At 41.7% G+C, this 9,310-nt stretch overlaps 1 non-coding gene across 1 annotated transcript; it reads right to left on the reverse strand.

Moving 5' to 3' along the window:
• Positions 1 to 2,304: 2,304 nt before the first annotated feature.
• LOC146785880 (U7 small nuclear RNA) lies at positions 2,305 to 2,362 on the reverse strand. Its single transcript, XR_014971301.1, has one exon. It is a non-coding gene; the product is annotated as a U7 small nuclear RNA (small nuclear RNA).
• Positions 2,363 to 9,310: the final 6,948 nt, after the last annotated feature.

The following is a 9,310-nucleotide window of genomic DNA, read 5'->3' on the forward strand; positions in this document are numbered from 1 at the left end:
TGAACAAATGGGACCCGATGGGCCCGCTGAATCTCCAGTGTCCAGTTCCATCCGGTAATTTCAGGCAAGGAATCTTGCAAGAGTTCGACAATGAATGAGCGTATATCGGCCTTCTCGGCCCCCTCTGGGACCCCAAGAACCCGCAGATTGTTCCTCCATTGACGGTTCTCGAACTCCTTCAGCTTCCATCTTACATCAACCAGTGGTGCCTCATGTGAATCCACCAATGCATGATTTGAGGCGAGACCAGACTCTGTAATGACTATTCTGGACTCAAGTTCAGTTAAGCGCTCCCCATATGAGCTACACGTTTTAGATTCCGCACAGCCCCCTGCATTTTACGCATGGCGAGCTAGGCCTTGCGACTATCCTGCCGGGTTTCCTCACGATGCATAGAAATAGCTTGGAGGATAGCCCCGGGTTGGGGAAGATGGTGCAGCTGGCTCTGGGGGGTCGGTAACTGATTGGGAGGTGGACAAAGAGTTTAGAGAATTGGTTTGTCGGAGTATAATCCCAAGACAGGTCTTTCCCCCCCTGCCTCTTCTTCTTTTTCCTCTGCACCGTTTTACATTTAGCACCACCTGCCTACTCACAGTCACTATAGCTCAGGTCAGTGCTGTCTGCTGATGACCCCTCTGACCAATCCGCGTCATCCCCCTCCGATACTGAAATAAAAAAGTCGCTGGGTTCCTTATCCGGCTCAGCTTGGCCGCCATTATCCAAAATCCTGTTGGAATAATTTCCTTGTGGGTGAGTCGCACAAACAGGGTCGAAATCGCCCTTTAGTGGTTGCATGGCCAAAGTATGCTGTTCAGCAGCATGTGTGTCAACCCCCCCTCTAACCATTGTTGTCTTTAATATGTTTTCTAGGGACACCGAGGACCCCTCAGCCATTAGCCCTATTACCCTATTAGACAGTGAGTCTTGTGCACCCCCCGTCAAAATCTGCGGTAGAGATGGGGTCCTACCTTCGATGTTAGCATTTCCATTACTGTGCCCATTCTCCACCTCTGGCCCCAGCTCAATTGCTTCTGTTGACTCCTGTAAGGGAGGCTCTCCTCCGTCCTGTAGAATACTTCCAGCAACGCTTACCACGGGATCCAGGCGAGCCTTGTTCCTGTACTTCCCATCGCGACCCGGAACTAACCCAGCAGCGGGGCCTCTCAACAGGTCTACCACTGTGGGGCCAGCCGGGCGTCCCCACTGAGTCACTCCGCCTCTTCTCTTCCTTTCCGGATCCGGGACGGCCGTCCCTCGACGACCTCAACGCGGAGTTTGAGCCGGAGTCCCCATCGGTGCCATCATGAGCTCCGCGGCAGCTATTCCCGGCGTCGCTGAAGGTCCTTGTACTCCGGCCGCCTTCGCTTTGGCAGCACCCGCCACGGTCTTGGGACCCATCCCTGCGGTCTCGACTTTCTCTCCGATTTCAAAACCGCCCACGGACGTCCCAGACAGGTAAGAGCTTTCTTTAGTGCTGCCTGTAGCGAACTTTAACAGATGCCGTAAAACAGAGAGACCAATAATTGTTCCCAGAATCCGCAAGTACTCATTGCCTGCTTTGGGAGGGCTATGTGAGTCTAAATTGGCCAGTGCAGCGTTCATTATCCCGATCTAGCACAGGCAGCATTCATAATATCCTTGGCTCTCAGCGCTCAGTGTGCACCTACGTCTCAAGCGACCGCCATCTTGCCTCTGAGCTGGTCCGGTCTGTTCACTTCTTATCGTAGTTGGTTGACCTTTTCTCCTAATAGCAGTTGCTTTTATTAAAAAAAAATATATCTTAACCATGTATAAATAGCTAAGTTGCAAAACAGGAGATGCATGAAGTGGAAAAAAAAATACACGCACAATAATAACAACATCTACAAAAACAAGGCATACCTTAGTAAAATAAATAAAGATATTTTAAAAGATATAACTATCAAACATTTAGAACAAAGAACAACAAAATCTGTAATTAAAAAATAAAATGGCAGTTTACTGCCGCTAAACCAGCGATAATTTTAACACCGTCCTTGATAATATGCCCCTTATTCATTTGGTCTGCTCACTTCTTATCATAGTTGGGTGACCTTTTCTCCTAATAGCAGTGGATTTCATAAAAAAAAAATCTTAACTATGTATAAATAGCTAAGTTGCAACACAGGAGATCCATGAAGTGAAAGAAAAAACATACACGCACAATAATAGCAACATGAACAAAAAGAAGGCATACCTTTGTAAAATAAATACAAAATATTTTAAATGATATAACTATCAAGCATTTAGAACAAAGAACAACAAAATCTGTTATTAACAAATAAAATGGGCTCCTCAATTAAGAGGAACCTACTAGACAAATTGCAAAAGAGCTAAAGTATCTAACGAGCAACTTGTCAATCCATTAATCCAATTACAAGGATTTCCTATCACAATGATGTTGACAATGCACCGATACTGCAATCATTGATAGGATCTGAAGAAATAATCTAGAATAGCCAACATCTGAGAAAAGTATTTGATTTGCTTAATTCTGGCCCACCAGAGTATAGATAGATCACAAAAATGTACGAGACTTGCATATGCTAATTTAGAGATAGAGGCTACACCTCACAGCTAGAGTACCTCGAAGAGGATGTACAATGTTATTGCTGGCAAGGTAGATGGCATGTTCTCTCTCCTAGCACTTTCTAGCAGTGGTTGCTCTTGCTCACCTTGGGGCATATTAACAAGGGCTTTATCTCCGCTTTTTTGGCTTTAAAAGCCAAAGAAGCGGAGATAAAAGTATCGCCCTATCAACAACAGGGTGCTAACATGCTAATTCGCATGTTAGCACCCTTTTTCACTACGCTTCCCTTGGCATCTCTAATGAGATGCAAAGTGGGCGTTCCAGAGCAAAATAATAGGAGAAATGTCGCTAAGCGACATTTCTCCTATTATCAAGCTTCACGCTAACCCTGTTAGAGACAAAAAAAGCAGCGCTAACCACGGTTAACGCTGCTTTTTTACATCTGCTAATTTTCAGACTTAGCCATGTTATCTAACGGGAGGTGGATTACATGGCTAAGTCCACCATGGGCTATCAACAAGGATATCCCTATCCTTGTAGCTTTATCACTGCATTACCAGCGATAACTTCCCAAAATGCCACTATACGTTGTTAATAACGCGATAACCAGGCGATATTATCCAGCGATAGCTGGCGGTTAAAAAATTAACGCTAAGCGCCCTTAGCGTTAATTTTCCCTGTTCCTTGTTAATATGCCCCTTAATTATTTCAAACTGGTAACAAAATTTTGAAAAAACTGTTCCATCAAAATTGTTGTAAAGGTCATCCAAATTAAGACATCTGATGCAGGTTGTTGTGAGAAGAGTTGAATTTAATGTAGAGGAAGAAAGATCTCATCCATCAGGTACCATCAGTCATGTGCAACTGACCAAACTCCACACCAGAGTATTCCATCACCATGGAGTTACTTTGATAATCAACAACTTCTCCTGTACATGAATCTTAAAGAAGCATAACAACTATGTACAACTTAAATATATAAATAATATGCACGCTACTACACATCCTCCTCCTTTACAAAAGAGTCACAACAAAATGGAAAGAAACATAAGAACAGAAAAATAAGAATTAAACTCTAACATAGTCTTTGAATTTTGCTGGAGGCTTTATAAACCTTTTACTCTTTTCTCTCAAGTAACTTGAATGACACTTTTTACCTGAGTTTACACTCGTCTTATCTAAATCACGCTTTATAAGAGAGTTATTGACAACAACAACTCTGCTGAGATTCCAGATCCTAGAATCTTCAGTTTTGATTGCATTAGTAAAAACCTTCTTGACTTTATGCACCATTTTGAATAACTCAGAAGACTTCCGCCCTGGTGGTGCTCTAATCATCACTAAATTTCCTACCTTAACAATTGTTTTCTTAACAGCTTTCCTTTTATCAAAACTCAATTTACGATCCATAACTTTATTAGCTTCTCTTTCCCTCCATGGCCTAAGAGAAGACAAATCTCCATCTTTCCTGACAACCTTTTGATTGACCCAGAAAGGTGTGATGAAGGTATTTGGGTGTCTGTTTTTAAGGAGGAGAGATGGCATACAACCAGTGGTAGAATGGGGTGTAATTCTATACATTTCCACAGTTTTATTGATTCCCTCCTTCCAATCCATGTTGTTTTGTTTGGAAAGAGGAATGGACTCTTTGAGAACTCTGACGAATCTCTCCACCATTCCATTGCTTTCCGGGTGGTATAAAGAGCAACGCTTATGCTTAACAGAGCATTTCTCTAAAAACTCCCCCATTTCTTTAGAAACAAATTGTACCCCATTATCTGTAAGAGGATAACCAGGAAGACCTTCTCTAGTGAACATGTCCATGAGGAAAGAGATAACATGTTTAGAATCAATAGACCTTGTGATTTTAATTTCAGGCCACCTTGAATACAAATCTATTAGAACAAACAAAAAAAATTCACCATCTCTACATTTAATCGGGCCCAAAATGTCAAGAGCCAATTCCTCCCAGGACTCATTGGGTCTGTCCCTAATGACCATTGGTTGTACTCTTGGTTTAAAACATTTTTCACTTAACGTACACGGGATACACTCTCGCACTAATCTCTCAACATCTAAATCCATCCCAGGCCACCAATAGTTAAGCCTGATGCTTTCTTTGGTTTTAGAAATACCCTGATGACCTTGATGAACTAAGGTGATCAACTCCTCACGGAAACAGTTAGGGGGAATTAATCTTGTACCTCGAAATAACAACCCATCAGAAACGGATAACTCATCCCTCACATTCCAGTACTTGTCGGATACACCTTGTCTTTGCCTGACCCATCCATTGCTGAGAAAGGAGGATAACTCTGAGAGTTCCTCATCGGTTCTACACTCTTCTCTCCATTTCTCCTCTTTTATTCCACCACATTCAATGGCACACACCCATTCAAGTTCCTCCTCCTCTTCTTGCTTAGCGCAACCTTCATCAAGTGTTACCAGTCTGGACAAAGCATCTGCTGACGTACACCAGGTAAATATTCCACTTTAAAATTATAACCTTGTAAGTCAACAACCAACCCATCTTGAAATCCTGCTCGAGATGGCATCAGTTCCTTTCTTATTGAAAACTTCAACTAAAGGCTTGTGGTCTGTCCTAACCACAAATTTGGTACCCCATAATAGATTCTTTAACTTTTTCATAGCCCAATGAACAGCCAACGCCTCTTTTTCTATCACAGAGTAGCGGGTTTCAGCTCCTCTTAGACTTCGTGAAAGAAACAAAATAACATCTGTTTTCCCTTTACTCTCTTGCTGTAATACCGCACTCAAACCTTTGATACTAGCATCGGTGACCAACACCGACTTTGCTGCAGGGTCAAAACTCCTCAATCTAGGTGTCTCTCTAAGATACTCTTTGATCTTGGCAAATTCTGTCTCACATTCCTTGCTCCATATAAACTCTACAACTTTGCAGAGAAGGGTACGCATGTTAACACACTTTTCAGCAAACCCCTTAACAAACTTGCTATAATATTCAGCCATTCCTAAAAATTTCAGGAGCTCTTCTTTACTTTTGGGCGAAGCTAAGTTTTCTATTGACTTAACTAAGTCACTTTTAGGTTTAATACCTTTGGCAGATATTGTGTGTCCCAAGTAATCAATTGAAGATTTCCTAAATTTGCACTTATCAATCCTCACCGTGAGATTGTGTAAACTAAATATCTCCAAGACTTGCTTCACTCTTAAATCATGCTCACATACATCTCTGCCAAAAATCAAGACATCATCTTAATAAATCTTTACACCCTTCTGACCTTTCAAGACTCGTTCAAGTGCTCTCTGAAAAACAGAGGCTGCAGACACCAGGCCAAATGGTAAACGTTTGAATCTAAAGGTGCCAAAAGGAGTAATGAACGAGGTGTTATCCTTGGACTCCTCATCCAATTTGATCTGGTGGTAAGCTGATTTGAGGTCAACCGTTGAAAAAACATTAGCTCCCTTGAGAAGCATGACCATATCTGAAAGTTTAGGAAGGGGATATTTATCAACCACAACCTGTTTATTAAGTTCTCTGAGATCAATGCATAGACGGAGACTTCCGTCAGATTTTCGGGCGGCAACCACCGGAGCCAACCACTCTGTCCCTTCCACTTCCTCTATTATTCCTTCTAATTTGAGTTTCTCCAATTGATCTTTCATCTCTTCTCTAACCGCTAAAGGGACCCCCGTACCTTGCTGGCAAAAGGAACAGCCCCCGATTTTAGTTTTATCTTGTGAACATAATCGTTCAGACAGCCTAGTTCATCTTTAAAAACTTTTGGAAACGAGTTCTTCAATTCCACTGTATATTCTTTACTACAGGACTGTAACTCAATGCTATCTAGGTCTAAATTCTCTTTCAATATTATAGGTGGGTCATTATTTGGGTCTAACATCACCCCTAGATCTTTTTGGTGTAACCAGCTCAATAAGCTATCACCTTTATAGGAAACATATACCTTTCCGGAGATGTACCTTCCCTTATATTCAATCAGACCATTAAAGTAACCCATTAATATTATCGGTTCACCACCATATGAATAAGGATTTATGTCTGCCTTCAAAAGATTTACTCTGTTCATTAAGTGTTGCTCATTGAATTTTTTAAAAACAATAGTTATTTTTGCACCCGAATCAAAAAGTACACTTGTTTTACAATGCTCTATCATTGCCTCATCTATGGGGCCTTTCTTTTTATCATTGGATATTTGGGAGATGATCTGTCCACAATCTACCTCAGAATCAGATGCACTGTCACTTTCAACATTCTTGCATATCATATTTACCTTAGAACCAATTTTTTTGAATCTGCAGGAGGTGGAATAGTGCCCAACCTTTTTACACTTATTGCATTTCACTTTGAGAGCAGGACATTTCCTGTCATTGGCTAAGTGATTAGGGCTCCCACACCTATAACATTTGAGATTGGACTCTTGATCCTTAGATGTAAACGTAAATTTCATTTCAGACCTGAAGGTTTTGGGTTTCTTATCTTTACTCTCACTATTTTCCTTCCCGTGGACTTTGACTACTTGACCATTTTCACTTTTATTCTCATTCTTAGTTATCACTTCCACACATTTAAGAGAATGTTCAATCTGTTTTGCAATAACCAGTACCTCTTCGAGAGTAGGGTCGTCTTTCTGCCATATGTCATCTCTTACCTTTTGTACATTACATCCTAGCATGAATTGATCTCTTATTCTTTCCTCTAAGAGACCTCCAAATTTACAAGAAGACCCTAGCTTCCTAAGACCAGTAACGTAATTCTCCACTGATTCCCCTTCATTTTGAGTATGTCTCCCAAAATGATAGCGCTCAAGAATAGTGCTCACCTTAGGTAAGTAATGACGATATAATTTTAGTATACAAACTTCGTATTCATTTAAGCTAGCATCATCTACATCAGGTAAATGGTCAAAAACTTCTTGACCCTCTGAGCCCAGACAGTGGAGAAGCAACACAGCTCTTCTTTCTGCGCTTAAATTAGTTCCACACACTTTTGCATACCTCTCAAATACTTTCTTCCATTTCTGCCACCTAATCGGTGGGTCACCAGGATTGGATAGAAAGAAAGGTGGAGTGGCAACGTTCTGCATATTAGTTAAATAATGAATAAATTACAATATAAAAGAAACTAGAACATAAAAAAGTAAATTTCTGATTGGAAGAAACTTTCACCTTTCACAGATACGAAAAGTCACAAAGTAGTACTGCAAATAAAATAAAGGCTTGTATACCTAAGCCTCTTCACAAAACTCAGATTGTATATAACTCAAGGAGTATGGAGGCTAAAGTCTTATAAAGAAAAATATTGTTAATGATAGACCTCTTCAACAACATACACCAATAATAAATATCGTGAAGAACATGTTTTTGAAAGGCCTCTTCAATGTCATACACCCATAGTGAAGAACAACCATGTATAAGTGATTAAGATGAAATCCACAAGATGGTGCTGTTGACCTGAACTTTCACTTTTTTTAAAATCAAAAAGTACCTTTGTTTCCTCTCAAGAAAGTAATTCTTGAAGAAAGTGCCACTAATTCCGAAGAACTTGAGCGCAAAGCATTTATCGCTGATGTGGAGGGCAGAAAACAAGGAAAAACACAGAGCAGCAGGCGATCGTAAGAATGATGGCTTCCACGTACAGCGCGCCGTAGAGACGTCACAGAAACTACCGAAGCCTCAGCTGATCAAAGCGCGCACAGTACATTCGACGAACGATGATTCAACGAAGGCTGTCGGCACGAACATTCTCCTCATGGTGCGGACATTCTCCTTATGGTGCGCGGAGACAGAATGCCCACGCGGTGAGTTTCCTTGATGTTATTATTATTTTTTTAAAATGTCAGCAGCCGGTGGGAACGCCAATGCGTACCGTAGATACGGCCGTTAGGCAGGGTATGGAGGCAAACTCAACGGCAAAGAACACACAAAATCCAAGGCACAGTGCCTAGCTACAAACGAAAACACTTATTAAAACGTTCCACCTTGGGTACAATAAAGTCACTTCATCTTGAAAGAGTAATTTTTTTTGATCATTAAAAAACGATCTTTAGCATCCAAAACATGTAAACTTCATCAAAAAAAAATGCAACTCGAGCAGCAACCCTTTACTCAAAAAAAATTAGGCTGACAAGGATAAATTGAAAGTCACAGGATAATTGCAATGACTATCCAATTAAAATAAATTCACCAAGGATGAGTGCACAGATGATGAAACTAATGGGTCCAAACTTTGCTACAAGCAATGTTTTAAGTGAACTTCCTTCAGAATTAAATGAGGTGAATCCTTACTTTGTGAACACACAATACATTTCTCAAATGTATTTGTAAGAGAAAGTGTGTTCCCAACTTGGGGGCAGATTTACGACTTCTGGCGCATCTCTGCTAATCAGCAGAGATGCGCCAGAAGAGTTGCGACGCATCTGCCCACCCGTACGCCACCACTGATGCGCCGCATTTACAATGCAGCGCACCGTGGCGCTCGGATGGGCAGCTGCGTGACGCCTCCCCCGTCAGAAAGGTGGCGCATTGCTGGAGTTGCGTCGCAAGCGCGACGAAGCTCCAGCAAGGCTTGGGGTGCTACTATCCCTAACATGCTGCGTCAATCCTTACGCCTGCTTCAAGCAGGCGCAGGGTTTTGACGCAGCATTGCCGGAAAAGTGACTGAGTGATTGTAGATTTCACTCAGCCACTTTTCGGATGCGTTCCTGCGCTGGAACGCCTTCCACCCCTGTGCAGGTACGCCCACATGTGGCGCAGGCTTTA

Source organism: Triturus cristatus, chromosome 11 (genome assembly GCF_964204655.1).
Source record: "Triturus cristatus chromosome 11, aTriCri1.1, whole genome shotgun sequence".
NCBI classification, from domain to species: domain Eukaryota; kingdom Metazoa; phylum Chordata; class Amphibia; order Caudata; family Salamandridae; genus Triturus; species Triturus cristatus.